We start from the raw sequence: 5607 nt of genomic DNA, 5'->3' as shown, positions 1-5607 counted from the left end.
CGGGCATTTAAGATTATTCGTAACGGGCACTTACAATGTTCGTTACGAATAACTACTTATTCGTAACGGACACTTACAATGTCCGTTACGAATAATGGGTTATTTGTAACGGGTGTTTCAAGTGCCCGTTACGAATAATCTCCAAATAAGACAAAAAAATTAGGGGCATTTGTAACTAGCATTTCAGGTGCTAGTTACAAATACCCCTATTCTTTTTTCCATTTACCACCCAAATTATAATAATAATTTATAACAAACCTAAATATTTCATGCCACAAACATTATCAAACATAACATATACACCAAATCCAATTTTGTATGCTAATTATAAACTAAACTATTGAGAAGTCTAAAACGCTATTGATTATAAAATTTAGTAATGAAATACATTATAAGCATAAACAACAGCAGGCCAGTAGTAACAGCAGCATGCCAGTAGTAACAGCAGCAATCAAGAGCAACAGAAACCAAAAAACTTCATCGCCCAAAGCATGCAGATCTTCTGTATTCCAAGCAGCACACTCAGACTCCAGGTCCTTGCTGTATGTATCCTTGGTGATCGATAGTGTCTGAATAATGTCTAGAAAACAAGTGTTGTAACTTAGGTTCATTGAAAAGCTGCCCCCTTCTTTTTGTTTAGCATATGAGTACTTGTCATACTCATCTACATCAACGTTTCTGTCATTAGTAAAGCATGTTAAATCCCTTAGTGCATCTAAATTAGTAGAAAGAAAAAGTTTGATGAAGCCAGAATATTCAAATGCTGAATTATGCCATGGATTTTCCAAAAGGGAGCTACAAGCATGTTTAGATTATGATAATCAGAATGATAGTAGAAAAGATACACAAAAAAATATCCAAAAATTGAATTAGATAATATTATCACATTAAAAAAAAAAGGTTAGATAATATTTACCCAAACCCATATTATCTTGAAATACATAATACCACATTTCCATCAAAGTGACCCCAAAACCCCAACTGATAAACCAATAAAATTACTGTACTGTGTTGAAAAAATACTTCAAAAGTTAAAGAAGTAGAGAATCTCCAAGATAATAGCAAGAGGAGCATGGAGCATATAAAAAATAACAAGCCTTACTGTGAAAAAGACTTAACAATCATGGTATATCACCAACAACAACAATGGTAAAATAAAAAAGAAATCACACATAATCACAGCAGCTTCTAGAAGGAATAATGATTATAATAAGATAAAGTCAGCTCTGAAATGTAATGATCATAGAGTCTTGTTTCAATAACACAAGATAGGATTGCACTAAACTATATTTCTGAATATTACCAAATTTAGGATGGCGAAGACGGAGCAACAACTATTCCGGATGCATTGCAGATAAACTTTTAACGTTAAACTCATTCTCAGCATGAACATAGACCATCAGCTACTAAGTAACAAAATAGATTTATCAAAAGATCGATGTAAGAAATGAACTATAAAATTAGACAATAATATTGTACCGCTTATATATTATGAAATAAGAGACACATCAAAAGTACCACCTCCATGATCAAAGTTGAGCACATTATTCTCACCGACACTGGTGGCATTTTTGTCAAGACCGTAAGCATACCTCCCTTGGTTGCCTGACGCTGAGAGTCATTGAAGTAGGCAGGGATAGTAACAACAGCGTTCTTCACAGTTGAACCAAGGTAAGCCTCGGAAATCTCCTTCATCTTGGTAAGGACCATGGAGGATATTTCCTCAGCAGCGAACTGCTTGTCCTTGCCATTGTAGCTTACAAAAATCATGGGCTTCTCCCTTGATCCGGGTGTAACCTTAAATGGCCACAACTTCATGTCAGCCTGAACTGATGCATCACTAAATCTCCTTCCAATCAACCTCTTAGCATCTGCATTTAAATCATACCATATTCCCAATTAGATGGTGCACAGACAGTAGAACATTAAATAAAAGTTCTAAACAGAACATAGTATAAAACACAACCTTTTCTACCTAACTTCTAAACCATAACATTATACATCATTATCTGCGACGATGACCACATAAATATCTTTATCAATGTAATTATTTATTTTATCTGCGATGATGACCACATAAATATCTTTATCAATGTAACATTATACATCATTATCTGGGACGATGACCACATAAATATCTTTATCAATGCAATTATATTACTTAAAAACAGCACATTATTTCATAATGCAAGACAACAAAATCATCAATATATCAACTTTTCCTCACTTATTCATATCATTAACCAAACCCGAAACACTAAAGTGACCCATGTGAAAGCAACAAGACCATAAATAGAACATTTGTTAAATTCTAAATAACGCAATTGCAATTTATTATAACAAGTTATCATTATTATAAACATATACCTGAATATCGAACACATTCACATTAGCTCAATGATTTAATCAAGAACATTGATCCATGTTTTCTGGTAACCAATTCATAATTAACCAATTCATAATTAACCCAGAAAAAAATACTCAGATACAAAACCCACCAGATTCCTAACAAAAATAACCAAAAATCCAGGAGCAAAAAAAATAATAACATTTATTGAAACAATAAGCGGATAAATTGAAGAAACAATTCAAGAAATGTCAGACAAAATCCAAGGAATTACTAAAAATCAAAGAAAAAATTATCATAATCATCATAGCATGCAGAAAATTGTGAATCATACAAGATTATTAAGGACTATAGATCTGAACCAAAAAATAAAAATAAACAAACGCAATAAAATACCAAAAATAAATCATACCCCATCCTAAATGCGGATGCTTCTTGTAAGTGACAGGAAACTCGACAACTTTCTCAAATTCAAAGGGGATAAACAATCGAGAAAAGAAGATCAAACTTTGGAAACATTAGTGCGACCCAGGTGAAGAACATCGATAACCTGAAATGTAAAAAAGAGCAGCGAAAAACAAATTAACCTAGATAACAACACTATATGAAACTAGTTTGAAAGTGCTCAACAAGCAAGCTCATTACATGATTATTAATTAACCCCTTGGAAACTGAAAAATAAGCATACCTCCCCAGGATGTATGATGGTTTTGAGCTTCTTTACAAACGGAGAGCAAGCCTCTTCATTAAACTGAGATAACAAGATCAAAACAGAAAAGAAAGTTTAGAGGCTAAGCATTCTAAACTACTAGTACTAGTAGAAGAAAATTTATGACAAAGAAGTTAGCATGAAAAGATGATTTTACTTGAGATATATGCTCTGCAGCAGCAACTCTAGGCTTAACAACTTCAACGTTTGCAATAACAAGTGTATTAGGAACACTCCCATCACTCTGAAAATAAAGATAAGGAGGATCATCATTTAGTAAAAAGATGATAGAACTTAACAACAAAATTAAATGAAAAGATAAATCATTAGGATGATATTGCCTGTTCAGAGAGATAAAGACGTTGCCGATTCTTGTAAGTGGCTTGCTCAAGAAGTGGACCCCATCTACAAAATACAACCATCACATTAACGGTCTAAATTAATGCTTAAAATTTTTAAACTCCACAATCATCACATTCGTGAATTGCAAATTTCTTACATCCACCTTAAAAGACAAATGATAAAAGATAGCAATTTGCTTACATAGTTATATCATACCCAATGTGACACACAATCATGTCAGAATTGGCTACTATATAATTCACGAAACAGAGTTTTTTTTTTAATATTTCTCTCATATTTATTCATTCACAAAACATATCGCACTGCACTTTGGCTTAAAAACAAAAGATGGGACAAAGACTTAGAAAGTAGAAACAAACAAATTATATAAAATAAAAATAAATTTTCTGAATTACAAGTAATCTTAAGACCTTCTAATGTACAGTATAGTAGACTACTTAGAAGATGAAATCTAAAGATGCGGCATTTCAGCATCACTTCAATCCTCAATATAGACACCCTTTACATATTCAAAAAATCAAAACGATGTAGATGCCAAAGTGCCATACTACAATCATAAATCAAAGCAAACTGGGCACACAAGATATAAGTATATAGTCTCTAACATCCACATGCATTTGAAACATCTAAACCGAACCAGATATAGGCAACCTTATCACTAAATAATTAAGTCCTCACTAAACAAACATATAACGGAAATAAGAACATCAAACATAAACCATAAACACAAAATTCTAGCAAACCATAATACTGAACCAACCAAAAACCTAGTTACAGCCGCCGCCGCCAAGGAAAGACACAAATTCAAAGTATTTTTCAAACATTCAAGTACAAACAATCAAATTAAGAAATAACAATAGCCCTAAAAAACAAATAATATGTTTCCCTCTCTCTAGTTCACCCATTTAACTCAAAATTAGAAAGGATTAACGATAACCTATCCTAAAATAGCAACATTCAGCTATCAATTTCTCAGAATTTCATCCGTTTCTCTTCCAAATTACACCATAAACCAATTCAGCTTTGCAAATTTTCTCAATTGAAAAATTTACCCAAAAAAAAATAATCAAAAGAATTAAGCAATTAAAGTCATGATACAAGGATTAATCACCTAGCGAGTGAGAAAATTGAGTTGAATTTCTGGAAAAATTTGAAAATGCCCCCAAATTCCACTACTTTGTAGAGATTCGACGAATGATCGCCGGATTTTGATGTTCAGAATCCTGAGCTTGTTCCGTTGTTCATATAAATATAAAAATGGAGGAGATTGAGTTAGGACTTGAGGAGAAGAGAAAGATTGAGTGAATGCGTGAAATGAGAGAGGAGAGAGGAAAGAGGGCAGGATAACGGCTAAGGACTAGAGGAGAGATAATAAAACCCTAATTATAAGAATGAGATTTTCTCATAACTGGACGGTCTGGACCAAGACATTTGTAACGTGCAATATCTTGTCCGTTACAAATAAATAGTATTCGTAACGGGCAGTATGTTGCCCATTACAAATAACATAGTTTCCGTAACGAGCAATATAGTTCCTGTTACGAATAAACATTTGTAATGGACTGTTATTTTGACCGTTACGAATATGTTTATTGTAACGGGCATAGCTTTGCGCGTTACAAATAGCCCGTTACGAATGACAATTTTTCCACTAGTGTCTCCTAATGAGAAAGCCTTGAACGGGTATCTAGGCATATGATGATGCAAGTATTCTATATATTGTTGTATTTATTTGCAATTAAACAATACACAAGTTGCAATTTCACGAATAAACTTTTATTAAATGGATAAATAGAAAGAAATATAGCTTAGTAAAGTTTATAAGTCATACCAATATAGCAACTACCCACTTGAGCTCAATATGTAATCCTCAAGCTAAACTCGTGCTTCCATTCACAAATCTATTAAAAAAAAACAATAAACAAAAATTATGTTAAATATTATGTATGTACTATTTCTTTCTCATAACATGTCAATTCACTAATTTAATTATAAGCTAAAACTCATCATTCATCGAACTAACAATTGCTAAACTATGTATTTACTAATTTAATTCATGTAATTTATTCAAAATTGCTAAACTAACAACGTTACTAATCTCTAATTTTTTCAAAATTACCCAACAAAACAACTTAAAAGTAACCATTCACCCATTCCAAAATTCATCTACTTTAGCAACAAGGTTACT

At 32.4% G+C, this 5607-nt stretch overlaps 1 long non-coding RNA gene across 3 annotated transcripts; it reads right to left on the bottom strand.

The window, feature by feature from the left end:
• Positions 1-265: 265 nt before the first annotated feature.
• On the bottom strand, positions 266-4817 carry LOC110721199. Of its 3 annotated transcripts, none has more exons than XR_002511408.1 (6): positions 4531-4817; positions 3214-3461; positions 3036-3098; positions 2760-2897; positions 1304-1871; positions 266-678 (listed from the first exon to the last, which is right to left on the bottom strand). It is a non-coding gene; the product is annotated as an uncharacterized LOC110721199 (long non-coding RNA). The 3 variants fall into 3 exon arrangements; XR_002511409.1 differs by having other exon boundaries at positions 1480-1871; positions 4531-4815; XR_002511407.1 differs by having other exon boundaries at positions 266-1871; positions 4531-4816.
• Positions 4818-5607: the final 790 nt, after the last annotated feature.

The sequence above is a fragment of the Chenopodium quinoa genome, unplaced genomic scaffold, assembly GCF_001683475.1.
Source record: "Chenopodium quinoa cultivar QQ74 unplaced genomic scaffold, ASM168347v1, whole genome shotgun sequence".
NCBI classification, from domain to species: Eukaryota; Viridiplantae; Streptophyta; class Magnoliopsida; order Caryophyllales; family Amaranthaceae; genus Chenopodium; species Chenopodium quinoa.
The sequence above is the reverse complement of the archived record's forward strand: the minus strand, read 5'-3'. Positions and strand labels throughout refer to the sequence as shown.